The sequence below is a fragment of the Amblyomma maculatum genome, chromosome 1 (assembly GCF_055883805.1).
Source record: "Amblyomma maculatum isolate TAMU_Amacu chromosome 1, ASM5588380v1, whole genome shotgun sequence".
In the NCBI taxonomy this organism is placed as follows: domain Eukaryota; kingdom Metazoa; phylum Arthropoda; class Arachnida; order Ixodida; family Ixodidae; genus Amblyomma; species Amblyomma maculatum.
Genome location: NC_139344.1, coordinates 412,539,738 through 412,559,720, shown reverse-complemented (window position 1 = coordinate 412,559,720; position 19,983 = coordinate 412,539,738). Strand labels below are relative to the sequence as shown.

Here is a 19,983-nt window from a genome sequence, read left to right as displayed (position 1 = left end):
ATTTCTAAAATAAATACTTGCTGTCCCTTATGTTGACGACAAGTTTATGTTTGCCATCGTTGAAATACAACCGACGGTAGGTATGTGCATGGGCTTAAAAGTAATATTAATAATAATACATTATTTCTCCAGCATCCTGTGAATGCAAGCAACTAGCCTGCCAAAGCATCATATGGCTTAAAAGGCAAAGGCTCAAATGCAGCGGTAAAACGCACATATATTTCATAGGTGCATGGCTATACCTTTGAACATATGACACATCTCATACATTCTGTACAAAACGTATACAAAGCTACAACTCAGAGTGAATGATTTTAATGTAGCAGTTTTAACAAGAAAATGACAGATCGCATCACAACCTGCACATGAAGGGAGCATGACACATATCTTCCACCGTATGAAAAAACATCGTACTGTACATTCATTTGATTGCACACGTACGGTTGAATTATGGCCCAGAAATCTAAAAAAAGTTACGTGCAAAACCTAAACTTTTACAGAAACGGTAATGAACACATTGTTCAATCATGCATTCCAAACTCTTTTTTAGTTTATATTTCATTTTAGCCCGAAAAATGCTAACAATGGTGAGAAAGCAATGTTTTACTTACATACCATTCTAGTCGGGCATCTTTCATAATTTTATTTTCCTTTTAGCATTGCTTTCGATTGCAGTGAAATAACATCGCATGTATTTTTGGATGTTCATCAGCAACAAGAAACCAGCAAACATTATCTGAAGAATTCAGTGTTATGAGAGAACATATCTACTTCCAGCAGTCAAGCACCAATAAGCCAGTCAGCTAGTTCGGCGAAAAACAATTATCTTGAGGTTCAGCGTGGGCTAAATCGTGAATTGTCCAGTCTTAACATTAAGCCTGGTCTTGCATCGCTTATCATCACGTTATACTGTTTTGCTTCACTTCAACTATTTTCTGCTGCTTTGACCTCCTCAGTTGAATAAGGACGGAGTAACAGATATAATCCCCTCTTTTACCAAGGTTTCATGGCTGAGTGGCCTAAGAATGGCGTGTCTGATTTTCGAATTTGTTGTTCCCGGTGTTGAAATCCTGGTAGAAAAACAGCTCGATCTGGCAGCTTCTGCAAATTTCTGCCACAGTTACTGGCATCGTGACGTCATGAAATTGGCCAGATCAAAGTAACATAAAATCATCGGCCCTACATAGCCGTTTTGGTGGCAAAAGTTGGCATGACTATAATCCTTCATTAGCATTTGGACAATCCGATACTTTTTTCGATGATGGCCCCATCATATACGCCGATGGTTCATCGATAATCCGCCAGTATAACTATCGAAAATTCCCGTCGCTCGTACCTGATTGGGCCGATGGTTATTCTGTCAATTATGAGCACCGTTAGCGCCGTGACTATCCCTATGTCTTTTCATCTACGCGCCTTGCATAAGCTAATTTTTCAAAAATGGCTCATTTTCGCGCCAAGACCAGGCCTATTGTCATATTCTCTCTTATTTACTGCAAATATGGTTTTGAGGTGGTATTCATTTGCAAGGTCAGAAGAAAATTACTCTTGCATGCGATGGCAGTGTCACCGAGGTTAGCGCTTTGACAACTGTTGTCTTATAATCTACAGTTTACTTTCTGCTGTAACAGAGAAGTCTTTATGCAAGACTGTAAGCAGTAGTTCAACACAATGCAGACTGACTGAAAATTCGGGCTTACGCCACTTGTGCTTCCGCAGCGAGTGGTTTCATGTGTAACCTTTTACAATGGGTGACCAGCAGACAGGCAAAAAAGCGAACCGAAGGATCGGAAAACAAATTTAATTTTATTTCAAGTTTGACGTGAACACGTGGCAATACAGAGCTAAGGACGGACAAGGCATGCTTGCTGAAGGTGGCTGGGCTGTGTGTTGGGGCAGTTTGCAGGCTCAAGAGCTGACAGAGAGAGGAGACGAGTAGGGCTGTAGGCAGGGGGTGCGAGCCATGATTGAGGGGCTCTGCGTGGGGGGGGGGGGGGGGGGGGACCTAGCACTAAGATTCGCTTGTACGGCTGAGAAGCGAAACGTGCAATTTCGAAGAACGTATCGTCTTCTGGGGCCTTGGATTGTGGCTCCGGACAGACACCTTTGTATAACCCATTACCGCCAGGTCCACAAATGGCTTTTCACATATAGCATCTGCACAAGGTCATTGTGCGCTGAAGGCCAAAAAATAGCTTTCTTAGCAGCACACTTTCCATGCAAAATAGATCAAGTTCATTATTTGACAAGAAGAAGAAGGGAGACGCGCATGTTACTAAACAAGCGATGTCATGTAGCCGTAGATTGTACAGAATATTCAACCTTTCTAGGACCTAGGCTTCTGAAACACCCCATACAGATTTTCTAGCCGTTGCAGTAAACTATACTTTGTGCAAGGTCGCCTACTATTGCTGGTGATTTACATCTACCACAAGTAACTATAATCGAGCAGCGGAAACCATTGATGCGAGGCTTCTTTCTCGGACATGGGCGTTCTTGAATTTGCCCAAGTTCATGACACTAAACAAAACACAGAAACAATTACATCAACAGCATATTAAACATATAAGCACTATCTGACAAACAATGCTGAAAATAGTGTAGAAAGGTCTCTTACGTGCTTATCGTAACTATTTCTATGGTGTACTGAAATCAAATATCAATAAAGTTGAGATTGAATTGAGTGTTGTGCCCTGCAAAGCTTCAAAACCTCATTGTCTAACCTCCCTTAAACACTGTAAGCCCACTCACCACCCCCACCACTGTCTGCCATCTCCTTCAATTCCTGCCCCCTTTTTTCAGATGTAAAAGCTGTATATCATCTTCGAACAATACCTTTTGTTTGCATGAGATAGAAATTTGTCATTCGAAATGCCAGCTAAATTAAGTGAAATACGCTGAACACAAATCGAAGGCCAACTTTATAAAAAAAGAACAAAAAAATACAATTGAGGCTAAATAATATACCTACGGTGCTCGGGGTGCACGCAACCGAAGGTAGAATTGGGTTATTTCGAAATTCGTACAAAACGCCCCCCGGAGAAACGAAAGTTATGGCGTTATCACTGAGAGTAAAAATTAAAATTTTGTGTGCATCGTCACCTCTTTCTGCTGCATTTGCTCAATTGCTTGCATGTGCACAAACGTTTATTGCTTCGATGAACTGCTAAAGCAAGCGTGTAAGATTCTTGTCATGCACAAATAATAGCCTATATTTTTAAAATCGCATAAGATTCAATACCACAATGCAATCACTCCAGCTAATTAATCAAGTTGTCAGCGTCCCCTACAGGCATCTTAAAACAATTATTAAAGCGCAATTATTAACAATGCTCTTACCATTCCAGACTTTTACTTTCCGCGCAACGTACAGTCGATATTTCTCAACGACAGTGGTCCCAGAATTTAGTATGCGTATCGCTTTTCCTCGAGGAAAAAAAATGAAATGACCCGCCGCTTCGAGCAATCAACTGTACGCCGGAGTTCTCGTGAAAAGTCAAAAGATATGGCTAGCTTTTTCGCTTGCTAAGAACAACGGCCGATCGTAAGCCTAGACTCCAAACATACACGTGCGCCCCAAGTGCCATAGGGAACGCAAACCGCTCACCTCGAGCGCCAAGCTTTCTTACAGAACTGGTTATCAGTCCGGCTGCTAGATCAGACTCACCAGCTATTGTACAGCTTTTTCCCTTGCAAGACAAGGCATGCAAGTGAAGCTGTGTAGAAGGACCAGCAGAAAGGGAATAAGCCACGCGCACCGCATTACTGCGAGATGGAAAACAGGTTCTAACAGGCCAGTGAAAAACAAAATCACGAAAAAACAAACGCCTTGGGTGAGGAGGAGAAGGGGGTGGGGATGGTCTTCTCGGAAAAGCCAAACCAGTAAAAGAGATGCGAAGGTGACACCCGGAAGACGCAAACCTAGTGAAAGAGGAACAAACAGCGGAAAATTCCTCGTGAGTCGTTCACAACCAGACGTCAAATAGCAAAAGATCCTGCTGCAATTTGCGCAGTGAAACGATCGTCTTTGACATAGTTGCCACTTAGGCATCTTCAAACACTCCCATAATATGTGCAACCGCGTCCTGTGGTCGTTTTGGTTAATGTTGGCATCAACATGCTTTCATAAAATTAGGAAAATAATTTTAAAATAGGCAAATGGCATTTTACAAAATGCAAGCTCTTTCACAGTTTTATTTGGGATACATGTTGCACAGATGCTATGATGCGGAAAGCCGAAAAACGAAATATAATGCGGGCAATTTATTCTTTTCCTAGTTAAGCAATATACTACACTTATTTATTGTAATAAAGTTTGCGTGTCGGCTAGGGACATGATTGTGTGGCGCGTACGCACGTGCCTAAGCTTCCCTAAAGGGAAGTGAAATCTGGCGTGTTTGCTTAGCAGCGTTATGCAAACAAGGGCATGTGCACGATTACAGCTGAAGTGGGTAACTACTTCAGATGCATTTTTTAATAAATGCAACGTCTAAAGCGGGAACGCCTGAAACTAAATAAAAACACATGAACAAAGCAGAAAGCGAAATACTAGAAGAATGCCAAACATTCTGGTAACAAGAATTTACTACATTTAAAATGGAAGGAACAGAAAAAAAAACACAAAGTCAGGAAACACAGAAACAAGTGCTATTATAAATGGCTTGATGTATGGAAGTCCGGTATCCTCTCAGCATCCGTGAAGCCAGCCGCAGATTTAACGCGTGTTTGATTTCTGATTAAAACCACGAGTTGATCGATTTCATTCTAGTATTTGCTAAAGCTGCGCGCAAAATCCGCTAAGCCAGTATACCCAAAAAAACCTCCAGTTATGGTGCAGCGTTGTTCTAATACACGACGCCGGCTTTGAGCTGTGGAAATGAATGTTTTAGATTGGAGCACGTTCGGGCTGATTTCCAAGTACTTGTATCAATAAACCACAGAAATCTTCTTAAGAAGAATGGAATTCAATCCTTACAAAATAAGCTCACTTTATTTCATGGGAATCGGGCAAGCGCCATTCCGCAAATGCTGCGCCTGATCCAGCTCTGACAAAGGATAGGAGCGTATCTAAGCCACACGCGATTCATTTCCTTTTGGCCTCTGCAGCCCGCATTTGTTAACTACTTACTTTCCTATAGCTTTCTGAATAACTATTTATTAGCCCAGTTCTCATTCCAGCTGGTTGCCTTTGTTTTCGTTATTAAGCGCCAATTCAAAAATTATGACTGCCAAGGTATCTACACACACCAGACCTCATTTAATTTGTTTTCCCATAAAACTGCATATGCGAAACAGCTGCAGTAATCCCGATCGCCATCAGCTCACACGCCAACCCGGAGAGGTAGACGAAGTGGAGCCGGAGCCTCGGTGGCACTGCACTGTTGGCAAGCTGTTGGTTCGAACGCTACCCCCGTCGCTTTGGTTTGCGGACGTTGCATACGGTCTTGGTGCTTTGTCTCGGTCGTCGCCCCAGTCCTCCTCGAAAATTTCACCCTGTAACTCCGGAACCGCATGCGACCGCCTTCGGTCACAACGATGCAGGACGCTCTCAGCCAACCATCGGCGCCCATCCCTGCCACTCCTGCCGCCATCTTCTGTCCCGGGGCACAACACCCCCGTGACCCACCTTTCTTCAGTGGCACCGACGACCAAGACGTTGACGACTGGCTGGCCTCTTTCGAGCGCGTCAGCACTTACAACCGCTGGGACGATTCCATAAAACTGCGCAACGTCCTCTTCTACCTCACGGACGTGGCAAATCTGTGGTATCGAAACCACGAAGCCGATCTTTCGACATGGTCTGTCTTCAAGAAGTACTTCGCGGATGTCTTCGGCCGTCCTGCGGTACGCAAACACCGCGCCGAACAACGCCTCAATGCACGGCTTCAACTTCCCAAAGAAACGTTTACCAGCTACATTGAGGATGTGGTTAACCTCTGCAGGCGGGTCAATCCGTCCATGCCGGAGCCCGAACGAGTCACACATGTTCTAAAAGGTCTCACTGATGATGCGTACTATATGATGTCGGCCAGGGACCCTACTTTTTTATCCGACATTATAACCCTGTGCCAGAGGTTTGACGAGCTACAAAAGCAACGCGTTTCTACGCGGCGGGCTGCCGCACCTGCCGGCATTGCTGGCTTGGCACTGGCTACGTCGCCGGCGGAACAGTCTCAATTTATGCAGAATACCCAAGACTTCATCCGCGAACAAGTTACACGCCAGCTGTCCCTCCTTCATCCAGTTCAGCCGACCGTCTGCACTCCGCAATTAGCGCCGGAAAACGCGCCATCCATATCGCCGGCTATCCGCGAAGTTATCGAGGAGAAAGTCGCCGAAGCGCTGACATCTAGTGTTCCCATCGCTCCTGTGCAAGCCCCACCCACGTACGCTCAAGTAACCGCTTCCTACATCGTCTTACCAGAACGGCCCTACATTTTATGCTCCACCTCGTTTCATGGCCCCTCTGTCTCCGATTCCTCGACAGCGACGCCGCAATACGAACCCTATGCGAACCGCCGACAATCGCCCAATTTGCTATGCTTGCGGGCTCCGGGTCACGTCGCTCGCCTTTGCCGTCAGCGCCCGCTTCATCCTGAGAACACAGTCCGTCAGTACTACTACGATCCCGAGCCGCCCTTGAGCAACGTCTCTTCTGGATCGTCTCCACCTCGGGCTCAGTACTCGACACGCCGTTCGCCTTCGCCTCGCCGACGTTCCATTTCGCCGATGCTCCGGCGACAGGGCCCTATGCAAGGGGAAAACTAAATGCCGCAGTTCCAGAGGCAAGAACTGCGCGTTTGACGAACTCGTTAAGTCCTCCGCCTTCTCCCGCCAACGTCATTGAAGTGTTCGTAGAAGGTTTTCCCGTTCTTGCGCTGGTGGATACAGGTGCTGCCATTTCCGTAATTAGTGATGCCTTTCGCCACAAAATTCGCAAGGTCATGACGCCGCTTTCTGCCTTTTCGCTTCGTACGGCCAGTTCAGAGCGCATCAACCCTGTGGCAGCGTGCACGGTACGAGTTTGCATCAAAGACATTACGTATCTCGTCGAGATGGTGGTGCTTTACGCCTGCTCCCAAGACATCATCCTCGGCTACGACTTTCTGTCGACTCACAGTGCTGTGATTGATTGTGCCCGTGCTGAAGTTGAGCATTCCCCTGTGTGTAATGTTTCCCTGTGTGACCCGCCTGTGCGCCCTGCTAAACTCCTTGTAGCTGCAGACACCGACATTCCTCCCTTTTCTTCTGTTCTCGTTCCCCTTATTTCGACATCTGCCCTCCCTAGTCCTGTCCTCTTTACGCCCAAACTCGCCTCCGCCCACCATAACCGCCTTCTTCTTCCTTTCTAACGATTTCTGATGGCAGCTGTGTCACCTATGCTTCCAGCCCTTTTCCCTGCCCGACGGTTGTTCTTCGCTGTGAGTGCCTCGGCTACATTGAAGAGCTGGACCCTGATCGCACTTACATGTTCTCCGAACCTGAACTTTTTCCTCACGTCGCTGCCCTGACGTCTTGTGCTGCTACAAGTGATGAGCTTCCTGTCGACGCCTTTCATCGAGCTATCGCGACCGACCTTCCGTCCGCCCAACGGGACCAAATAGTCGCCCTCCTTCAGCGCTTCAGTGCATCCTTTGACGTGTTCCAGCCTTCGTTGGGCCGCGCTTTGACCGTTTCTCATGCAATCGACACTGGTTCTCATGCTCCCCTGCGGCAGCGACCATATCGCGTATCGCCTACAGAGCGCCGCGTCATTCGTGACAATGTCGCCGATATGCTTCAACGGGGCATCATACGACCATCTCATAGCCCTTGGGCCTCCCCCGTAGTGTTGGTGACGAAGAAAGGTGGCACGATCCGCTTCTCTGTGGACTACCGGCGTCTGAATAAGATAACCCGCGAAGATGTTTACCCACTACCACGAATTGACGACGCGCTAGATTATTTGCAAGGAGCGGAGTTCTTTTCGTCGCTAGATTTGCGCTCTGGCTATTGGCAAGTACCGATGACCGCCCGAAAACAGCCTTCATTATTCCCGATGACTTGTAGGAATTCAATATGATGCCATTCGGACTGTGCAACGCCCCCGCCACCTTCGAGAAAATGATGGATAACATTCTCAGTGGGCTCAAATGGAAAACGTGTCTTTGTTATCTAGATGACATTGTCGTTTTCTCGAAAGATTTCTCTTCCCACCTTCTGCGCCTCCAGCGTGTCCTTACGTGCCTTACTGAAGCCGGCCTACAGCTTAACTTGAAGAAATGTCACTTTGCCGCTACCAAGCTCACAATACTTGGTCATGTCATATCCAAGGATGGCGTTCTACCGGATCCTACCAAACTTCGTGCCGTCGCAGACTTCTCCAAGCCCACAACCTTGAAAGAACTTCGCAGTTTTGTCGGTCTATGCTCGTATTTCCGCCGTTTTATCCGCAACTTCGCCAGTATCATCGCCCCTTTAACGCAACTTCTCGCCGGAGGCCTAAACCTCTCCTCCTGGTCACCAGCCCGTAATGCTGCGTTCAGTACACTACGCCGTCTACTGGTCTCTCCCCCTATATTTCGCCATTTTGACCCTGCCTGCTCGACCGAAATACACACTGATGCAAGCAGCGTAGGTCTGGGCGCTGTTCTTGCTCAACGGAAACCTGGATATTCCGAGTATGTCGTCGCGTACGCTAGTCGTACCCTCACGAAAGCGGAATCGAACTATTCTGTGACCGAAAAGGAGTGTCTGGCCATCATATGGGTCATTACCAAGTTTCCGTTACTAATATTTACTGTCGCCCATTCTACGTTGTTACCGACCACCACGCGCTCTGTTGGCTATCCTCCCTCAAAGACCCCTCCGGCCTCCTCGCCCGCTGGGCGTTACGTCTTCAGGAGTACGATATCCACGTCATATATCGATCTGTATGCAAGCACACCGACACTGATGCCCTTTCCCGTTCACCGCTTCCTAACGACTCGACGGCTGGCTTCGTTTGTGCCTGCGATATGTCGCCGCTCAACATTACCAACATGAAATCTGAGCAGCAGAAGGATCCATGGATATCCTCCCTATTAACATTCCTGTCTGCGCCCGCAGAGCTGTCTCCGTCACGTGCACTTCGTCGTCAGGCCCACCACTTCGCCACTCGTGATGGACTTTTATACCGCCGCAATTACCATCCTACAGGGCGAAAGTGGCTTCTCGTGATTCCGCGACATCTCCGTGCTGAAATCTGCGCCTCTTTCCACGCCGATCCCCAATGCGGCCATGCAGGTGTCATGAAAACCTATTCTCGACTGCGTATGAGATATTACTGGCGCGGTATGTACCGCTTCATTCGTCAATACATCCGATCCTGTACCGCCTGCCAACGTCGCCTGAATCCACCCCCTCAGCCAGCCGCTCCGTTGCAGCCATTGCCTTGCCCCAGCCGCCCTTTTGACCGTGTCGGTATCGATCTGTATGGCCCGCTTCCGACCACTTCGGCTAACAACCGCTGGGTCATCGTAGCCGTTGACCACCTAACCCGTTACGTGGAAACATCGGCCTTGCAGTCTGCCACCCCACGGGATGTTGCTTCGTTCATTCTGCATCGCCTCGTTCTTCGTCACGGCGCACCGAAAGGATTGATCAGTGACCGCGGACGTGCGTTTCTTTCCGACACTGTCGAAGCCCTCCTCAAACAGCGCCAGATCATTCACCGGAGCAGCACAGCGTATCACCCCCAAACGAACGGCATGACTGAGCGATTTAGTCGCACTCTTAGTGATATGCTGGCCATGTATACGTTGATAGCGCTCACTCAAATTGGGACCAAGTGCTGCCTTTCGTAACGTACGCCTAAAATACGGCAACGCAGACTACGACTGGGTTCTCCCCCTTCTTTCTTTTATATGGCCGTGAACCCACGTCCGCCATGAATACTATCCTGCCCTACCACCCCGACGCTTCAGAGACCACTCTACTGTCTGAAGCGCACACATTTGCCTAAGAATGCCGACAATTGGAGCGCTCCTTCACAACGGAGAACCAGGCTCAACAAAAGCATAACCGGGACCCTACAAATCCAGCGCCTTCATATCCCTCAGGTGCCCTCGTTTGGCTCTGGGTGCCTTCCTCTACACCCGGCCTCTCATCCAAACTCCTATCGCGCTATCATGGACCTTACCGCATTCGCGAACAATCTTCTCCGGTCAGTTACGTAGTAGAGCCCTTGAACCCATCTCCAGATCATCGCCGCCGCGGCCGAGAAACTGTACATGTCGACCGCCTCAAGCCGTATTATGATCCCCCTACCCTTTCCTCACCATGAGTCGCCAGGATGGCTCCTTTTCCGCCGGGGGGTATTGTAGTAATCCCGTTCGCCATCAGCTCGCGCGCCAACCCGAAGAGGTAGACGAAGTGGAGCCGGAGCCTTGTTGGCACTGCACTGTTGGCAAGCTGTTGGTTCGAACGCTACCCCCGTCGCTTTGGTTTGCGGACGTTGCATACGGTGTTGGTGCTTCAATAAACACCTTGCACAGCATATTTATTGCTCAAATATTGAGCAGAAGAGAACTGCAAAGTATCGGCGACACAGGTCCTACACAGCTCCATTTTAAAAATCGCATAGCCTATGTGGGGGAAGCACAAGCATGAAGCGCCATTGTGGTCAGTGTTTTGGCATGGCACTGACAATATAGGCAGATCAGCGGACAACCAGGGCCATCGTTGGAAGTGTAGCGCAGTGGCAAGGCCCATATGGGTGGACCAGAGCATAAACATGACCATCATGTGACGTTTAGCGCAGTGTCGATTCCCATATATTAGGAACGGATACACTGGGGCACCATTTTAAGTGCCAGAGAGTGGCATTGGCTATACTTAGCGTTAGTGACAGCATGGGTCCTATGTCGGGCCTGACTTTGCGATCACGTTCTCAATATTGGGACTCTCCTTGTGCTACCTTGGTAGTCCATACTCGGCCTTGGCCTTGGTACCTGACATCAGCTACTTGCAGATGCAAGGTAGTGAACAAGACTAGGCAGGCAGTCAGACACTCGGACGATTAATTTTTTCGTAGTAGAAGCACTGCTACAAGTCGAATAAACAGCGAAAGGGCTCTCATGCTCAGCCTGCAAGTGCATGATAAGGCAGCGCCAATGATTACCGCCTGCTTCGGGCATTCGTTTCCATACATACGCTTTGCTGCTCGCTTAATTATTATTTGCTGGAGTATCCGTATCATGCGAGCGACCACCTGATGTAGATGTAAAGCCCGGCTCTAATAAAATTATACGATCATGTCTGGTTGACCTAGGGGAAGCATCTTGAGTCGGTATTCGTTTCCGTATCGCTTGTATATCTCACCCTTCGAGAGTAAAGCAGGTACTCAGTTTGGCAGCTCCAGATAATTCGGTTATTTCTGCTGATCGCGTGACGCCACACACAGTGTCCGGCTATTTCGCCTAGGCATCAAGCACGGCTGGCGGTTAAAGCAGAGCAAAACCTACAACCTATCATTCTGATTACCCTCAAATGACATGATCCTGTATCTCCCAACCGCAAGGTAATGCACGATGGGAGCGAAATGATACCGCAACTCGGCAGTTGGCGTTAGCGCTTTCAAACGGGGACACTGCACAGAGGGCGAGTTCTATCTAAGCGCATAGCGCCGACATTCCCGAGCCACACTGCAGTTGAGAGGGGATAGTTGTGATGACATGTTTTAACATATCTTTATAAATTTAATGTAACCGTTGCTAGTGTAAATATCCAAATCTAAATAAAGCTTAGATTTTGTGTTCAAACATTCTGAGAAATCTTTACATTGTCTTGACACGACAAGAATTCAGCAGGTTACTGGAAGCGGTGCTCAGACCCTTAGCCTTTCTTTTTATAATCCTAAAGCTAACATTTTAGTCCCAAAATTATGAGCTTCAGCAATGCATAACCATTTCCAGATGTCATATTCGAGCCAAATAGATAATTGCAGAAATAATACTTTTGGTGAAATGAATCAGTTTGGCAACAATTCAATAAAATGTGTATATGCTTGCCTTGAAAACGTCAGTAGTTTCTCGGTGGAGCTTGCCATCCTTTCTAACGTGAGATGCGCATACTGCCAGAAGAAGAACAAGCTGCAGTGCGACTGGACGCATGATTTCACAACGTAGAGGTTGAGGGCCAAATATAGTTGACTACGTGGATTTGTGCAACATGGATTAACCCCTTAACGTACCCTGAGTACAACTGCAGAGCAGTTCGCAGTCAAGGCTCAAATCGTTTGATTGAGTAACTGGCGCAGTTATATGACGTAATTTTTTTGTTTATCAGTTTTAGATAATGAGATGAAGAGGGCCGAGATGTCGAGTAAAAAACGGCTGTAGTAATTGGCTCGTGATAAGAAAGTTCGGGCTGCGTGGACTATGACAGAAATGCGACAGCTCAGGTGCATCGTCCTCTGGCACTACAATTGCCAGGCAATCCAATCTAAATTGGCTATTTTGGCCGCAAATAGGATTAAACCGGAAAGCTTTTATTAAGAATAGAGTTTGGGTCTCGCGGATCACGACGGAGACGCCCCCGCCATTCTGAACAGCGGCGAGCAACCCTGTCAGATATGGAAGCGCATTTTATGCAACGCATACTGTCCTCAGAAGGTGAGGGTAATCGTAGTAAAGAAATCAAAACATTAGAGAGCAGCTCCTAAGCCTCGTTGCGCGAAAGAGCCAGGAAGTTATTGGTTCCGGCGTAACCGAGTGAACGCGAGTCACTAGCAACGAGAAAGCAACAGGGCAGGGAGAAAAATGAGTGCTTTGTAACCTCTCAAACAAACATGTAATCATCTCCAAATATTTGCCTCAAGCAGCAAAAATAACAGCACTTAGCATTGTTGAGTTGCGAAGGAGTGCTAGGACGAGGGTACTAAAGATGCGGGAGATTAAGCTGAACTGACAGTTCTGGCAGTGCATTGTTTTACAGTGGTCATTCAGGCCGAATTACGACAACAAGAAATACTTAAACTGGTACAGAGGGCATATCTAACGGCCAGCACCTAGTAATTGAGATGGAAGTTGGTGAAACCGAATGCGGAGTTGTAACGCTGAAAAAATATATTTTTGGTGGTATTTCGTGAAGCGCAGGTAAAATGTATTCCAAGGCATTTTAAAATAAATAAACTTTCCGATATGTTTAACATTCGCAGTAAATAAGGTGAAACACAATACCATCCCATTGAAAAGGATAGGATGAAAACTTATGTCTTTCAGCAAACCTTAAGAAGGAAGTGTGAATTCACCAGAATGGCGTTTTCTGCAGTTCTGAGTTGATAGGATATAAAATCCAGCAGCGAATCAGGCTCTCAGAGACACCTAGTAGAGGGGTCCAGAAATTTGACTTCCAGAAGTTCTTGAACATTCGCTTACAGCACAGCACACGGGCTACAATATTTTCTTTCTGGTTACATGATGGGGCAAAAAAGCCGAAATATTATTTCCTCAACTGGATAATGAGGACTCCTACACCACATTTCTTGTGACAGCGAAATCCGACAGGGTATTTTGTGCACAAATATTTCTATTCTAGTTTGAAGAGTGTTGTGTCCAGCAGCGTAAATGAAAGCCGTATGCGCGTACGATTTTGTACGACAGAAATGACAAAACCTTGACGTAAACATGTAATTCACTGTTGTTGGTCGTTGGGACAGCTGCCTTCGCTCAGAGGTCGTAATTAACGAAAATAACCCCTGGAAGGACTGTTGCTTCCTGTCAGCCGTTGACCCCATCCCCGAGCTCGAATGGAAAGGGCTCGCACTGGTGCTCCGGCTGCTTTTCCCCGAGCTCATCTAAAGAAACAAAAAAAACTGATGTTTTGGGGTGCTTAGTGCCTCGACAAGATATAAATCTGTCCAAATGGTGACGGTGCGATTGCCAGGTAGATGCATCCTATAAGCGAAAGCTGCATGGATGCACATACGTTCAAAACATGAAAACTTGTGGGCACTCAGCCCCCCTGACATATCAGGGGGAGGGAAATAGTTTGTGACTGAATGACACCAGGCCCATGTATAAGTTTGGCGCGGATAATAAATTGACATTTTTATGGATCTACTCTGCCAAATTAAGGATAACCTACTGAAAGATACCTTTCAGCGTTCGCTAACATTTGCCATACAACTGGGCTCGTATCCTGCCAAGTGAGCGCAGTTGACGATCAAAACTGGCAAAGAAGGCCCAGGAATGGAGCACACCAGTATACTTTCCAAGGGGACAGGCTCAGCGGGCTTAATACAGTATGACCAGTAAAGCGCTGGCTTAACCCGACAATTTGCAATTTAGTGTCGAACAAGTATGGCTCCTACATATTCGTACATTATTGTTTCGACCACTAAAACAATGAAGGGACGCTGATGCTACACCATAATAGTATACACGAAGCGCCTTTACATCACTCTTTCGCCGAAAAAATTCCAAATTTTTTTGTTTCTTCAACAACATCAATTATAATATCTTTATTTCTGTAACATCAGTACACATCTTAAACACATGTTAGTAAGTCATACGCAGCGCAATGCGTTCACTACGTATGCCTGAACTGATAAACCCATTATTGACTAAAACAAATCTTTAGCAGTTCATCATTGTCTCTGGAGCGCGAAAATGAATAGCTTTAATTTTCCGGGTCTGTGGTTTTGTTCATCGGGATCAATGCCGACTCATTATGCTGGAATTGAATTGTTTCGTCACTCCCCTAAACACCTTGGAGTTCCCCTTCAGGCAATGATGTCTTGTAGGCGTTACTGGACAGAGCGGGTCCTTTCCCTTCAAAGCTATGTTCAGACTTTTGGTTTACACTGTTTATCAATTATGATCGAGCGCAGGCCTGCAATATGTGTCTGGCAACAAAAATTTATTTTTTCAGGTAACTCGTTGCGCGATGCACTACGCCCAAAGCTTTCACCGAACATCAGCACGTTCATATAGTCCTCAAAGTTTGAGCCGATGCTGTGCGGTAACCTATTCAGGCCTCTTTCTGCTGGCGGACTAGTTTTGACACACCTCCGTCAGACAGTAGCTTGTTTAGCCTTTTTGCGTAATAGTTCCCATCCATTTATCAAAACGTCGCAGAAAACAAGCTTTGTGAACCTTTTCACAACTTAGTAGTCTCTTCCACTTTTAACCATCGGCCTTTATTACTTCGTTTTATAAACAAGAGTACAATTCAATGCATTTTCTGATAGTTCGCTTTTTGCATGAGTACTTATTTTCTGTTTACTTTAAAAATTATTCAAAGATTACATATCTATGCGCTTAAGCCGTTCATTAGATCGTCCATTCTCTAAATGCCTGAGTCATGATGTGTTGAGGACAGTACGTAAAATGCCGATTTCGCATTGTACTACCCGTTTTTCAGTAGCCTTTGTGACGAAGTTCGGCATGATAAAATGTGACTTCACAAAAAGTATTATTGTATCTGCTATTATTTGTCGGCTGTGTGATGCAACTGGCCAGATTGAACACTCCTTTATTGCCGGCAAAGCGCGATAATATTTTGGCACGTTCTACACAGAGCACTGAAGAAAGACTTCGTTTTGAATTCCTAATGTGCGTTACCTAACAGCCACCCAAAATGATCATTGTTATTCCTCCTTGGACTGCACAGCCTGTGGAAAATGCGTATGTTGGACATAAATACTGAGGAAATCGTTTTCACCAGAACGTATTTCGGCCAGATGGTGCACCAGCTAAGAAAACCTTGCGAGACTGTGGCTATCAAATAGACTAGCTCCCATTATTGATGTGTTGTTTTTCCCTGGCACCTACTTATTTCAGTTGTGTTAAGACGTGTTTTAGCTGTGTGGTGTTGTTCTGTATACTTAAATTGGGCTTATTCGTCTAGAGGCTAATTACTTCGTAAATAATGTATATATAGCTCTTTTCTGTATTTAAATGCGTATAATGAACACCATGCTGAAGAAAAAAAGACTGGCCTATGCTCGGTGGGCCCGTGGGCTCTGCGGCTGTGCCTCCGCACGGGCCGCTAATCCGCTTATGTTCGCCATGCAGGTCATTGTCCAAATCGTCACGTTTGTTCTTCTGCCAGCCTGGACGGCAGGGACATCTGGCTACACAGCAGTCATCCGGACGCCCCATCAGGAAAGCGAACTTGGTGCACTACACCTAGTCGCCACCAACAATTGGAAATCCCCGGCAGCGCCACCTCTGGAACGCTGGACCAACGAAACTACCTCCGCAGCACCATCGTCCCCGACAGCACCGTACGGCTTACCTATAAAGGAGCGACACCCACCTTCGGCACACTGTGGGCTCTGCGGCTGTGCCTCCGCACGGGCCGCTAATCCGCTTATGTTCGCCATGCAGGTTGGTGGTCCATATACGCTTTTCACTAAGAAAACTAGTAATTATTGCCTGGTACAGCTGCCGAGCCCGCAGTGTTGCTTTTGTCTTGCCGCCGAATGTGTCGATGCCATTCGCGCTTTACTAGTGCTGTCGGGTGATGTAGAAACCAACCCGGGACCAGGTGGCCTTGATGCAGTTTTGAGCGAACTACAAAAATTGTCCGCCGGACAATCACAACTTATCACTGAAATACATGACCTCAAAAATCAACTAGTAGCAACAGATAAAACAATATCTGCTCTAAGCAATCGAATCGCTGATCTTGAAACCAAATGTGAATGTCTTAACACCCTGCGAACAGAAGTAGAAACCCTTCAATCCAACACAGATAGAATGACTTTGCAGCTTTCTGAGTTGGATACACATCTCGATGATCTCGAGAACCGCTCGAGAAGAAATAACTTAGTGTTCTATGGGCTTCCTGACCCAAATGATAAAGAATCTTACGAGCAATCAGAAAAAAATTATCATTCAGCACTGCCTTGACAGCCTTAATCTGGTAATCCAGCCTAAAGACATAGAGCGCGCACACCGTCTTGGCCGCCACAGCACAGACCGCCAAAGACCAATAATAGTGAAATTGTCATCTTTCAAAACAAAAGGAATCATACTCTCCGAAGGCCCTAAGCTTAAAAACACTGATTTTAGTATTGGAGAAGATTTTTCTCGACCCGTTCGAAATGCACGGAAGCACCTTGTGGCTTTTGCTAGAGCGAAGTCTGGACCATTTTCCCTCCGATACAAAACGCTACACATGGGACCCAAACGGTTTATTTTCGACCAAGGTTCACAATCAGTTAAAGAAATCACATAGGAATCCTTTCGCCGTCGGAAAGCGCGCAAGCAGCCGCGGACTAACCTTCGAGATAACCTTTCCTTATCCATAATCTACACTAATGCTCGCAGTTTCCTTCCAAAGCGCGAGGCCTTGTCGAATCTCTTTTTATCTTCCGGCAGCAACGTATTAATCCTAACGGAAACACGGAAACGGAAACAAGCGACATCAGTGATAATGAAGTTTTAGATGACTTACCCAATTTTACTGTGTACCGTAAAGATCGTCAAGGCACACGTGGAGGAGGTGTGCTTATTGCCATTAACAACCAAATAGCATGTTCCGTTGTTAACATTACTTCAGATCTGGAAATATTATGGTTAAAATGCAACGCTCCACCGCACACCGTTCTGCTTGGCGTGTGCTACAGGGCCCCTAACAGCAATCCCAGTTTTGCACCTAAACTAAACGATGTTCTGGTCCAAATTACTACGAAACACCGCAATGCTCAACTGCTTCTCTTTGGAGACTAACTTCCCGAGTATAAATTGGCAAAACGTAGGTCCATTAACAGCTGGTAACTCTGAAGCAAGAAACTTTGTAGATGTTTGCTTAAATTTCAACTTCAGGCAAATGGTGCTTGAACCGACTCGGGTTACCCAAGGATCTTCAAACATCCTGGATTTAATACTAACCAACAGCCCTGAAAGCTTATCCTCTATTACTTACTCGCGTGAAATCAGGGATTATAGAGTTATTCATTCCACGTTCATATTCTCGCCCACATCCCGCCAAACGTTCAAGAAAACCATCCGCCTGTACGACAAAGGAAACTACCAAGCAATCAACAACGAACTAGAAGCTTTTCTGCCCTGTTTTCAATCCACGTTTCATCTCCGGTCTCTTACTGATAACTGGTCACTTTTCAAAAACAAGATAAACGAACTAACAAACAAATTTATTCCCTGTATCAGCTTTCGCGCAAACCGCCAGAAGCCGTGGTTCTCACACAATCTGAAAAGATTAGAAAGAAGAAAAAAACGACTTTATAGTACAGCAAAACGGAACTCAAATGCTGAAGCATGGGAACGGTACCACGCAGCTGAGGACTCTTATTATGCTGCAGTTTGCTCCGCCAAACGTGCTTTTTTTTCACAATGACCTACCAAATATCCTAAAAAAACAACCCCAGGAGGTTTTGGGAAATAATAAACCCGCAAGCAACGTGCCCCACCGCTCTTGCAAGTGCCGCGGGCGAGGAAGCCACTGATGACGAATGTGCTGACATATTTAACCGTGCGTTTGTTTCCGTCTTCACAGATGAAACTGATTCCTCATTGCCTACTCCGCCTAGCGTATCATTACCAGCAATGTCACCCATCGAAATTACTGTGCAAGGCATCATAAACCATATTGACAGAATTAAACTTTCATCAGCCGCAGGAGTGGACGAAATAAACTCTAAAGTGCTTAAAAACACGAAACACACCTCAGCCATTTATCTTTCATTGTTGTTTTCTCAATCGCTTTCAACAGGAACCCTACCGGCCGACTGGAAGGTGGGGAGGGTCATTCCGGCCTACAAGTCAGGTACAAAGGACTCTCCACTAAATTATCGCCCCATCTCCTAACAAGCGTACCTTGTAAAATCATGGAACATGTAATCTATTCTCATTGTAATAAATTTTCTAGATTGCCACAACTTCCTTCATCCGGCTCAACATGGGTTTCGCAAGGGTCTCTCCTGCGAAACCCAATTGGCAATTTTCACTTTTGACTTGCATAGTAACCTTGACCGCAACCTGCAGACCGATGCATTATTCTTAGATTTCGCAAAGGCATTTGACAAGGTACCACACCAACGCCTATTACTAAAGCTTGCCCTTTTAAATTTAAACCCCAATGTTCTAGAGTGGATTAAAGAATTCCTTGCTAACCGATCCCAGTTCGTTTCTATTAACAATCACAGCTCAGGCACCCTGCCTGTAACATCCGGCGTTCCGCAGGGATCTGTGCTCGGCCCGCTTTTGTTTTTAATTTACATTAATAATTTGGCACTACAAGTATCATGTAATATTCGCATTTTCGCCGATGACTGTGTAATTTATCGTACCGTTACTAACATTTGTGATCAAATGGCCCTTCAGAATGACCTTACCTGTGTCCATGAATGGTGTAACAACTGGTTAATGACGCTAAACGCGAAAAAATGCAAACTCGTCTCATTCCAACGTCATCACAACCCCCTTATGTTTTCCTATACAGTTGCTAATTCACCCATAGAAAGCATTCAATCCTTCAAGTACCTCGGTGTAACCCTGTCTAGCGATCTTTCTTGGCGAACACACATCACCACAATCATATCCTCTGCCAACAGATCTCTAGGTTTCCTAAAACGTCATCTTCGTCATGCACCGCAGCACGTAAAACTTCTTGCTTATAAAACACTTATCAGACCTAAACTTGAGTACGCTAGTCCCATCTGGAACCCTCACCAAATGTACCTAACAAATGCACTCGAATCAGTCCAAAACCGCGCCATCCGCTTCGTTCATTCTGCGTATTCGTATACCATCAGCGTTTCATCTCTGAAGAATATTTCCGGTCTCGAAAGCCTCGAAGCTCGCCGCCGCATCGCGAGCCTTTGTTTACTCCATAAGTTGTACCACAGCACTCTGAATCAAACACCTTACATTACTCATCCGACCCGCATATCTCACCGCACTGCACATCCGTTTCAGATTGCCCGGCCCCTATCTCGTACTGCAACTTTTTCAGGTTCCTTTTTCCCCCGCACTGCTGTGGACTGGAATGCCC

The 19,983-nt window shown here is 46.3% G+C and overlaps 1 pseudogene; it reads left to right on the top strand.

The window, feature by feature from the left end:
• The first annotated feature begins 16,270 nt into the window (after nt 1-16,270).
• Nucleotides 16,271-17,350, top strand: LOC146208953 (uncharacterized; annotated as a pseudogene).
• Nucleotides 17,351-19,983: the final 2,633 nt, after the last annotated feature.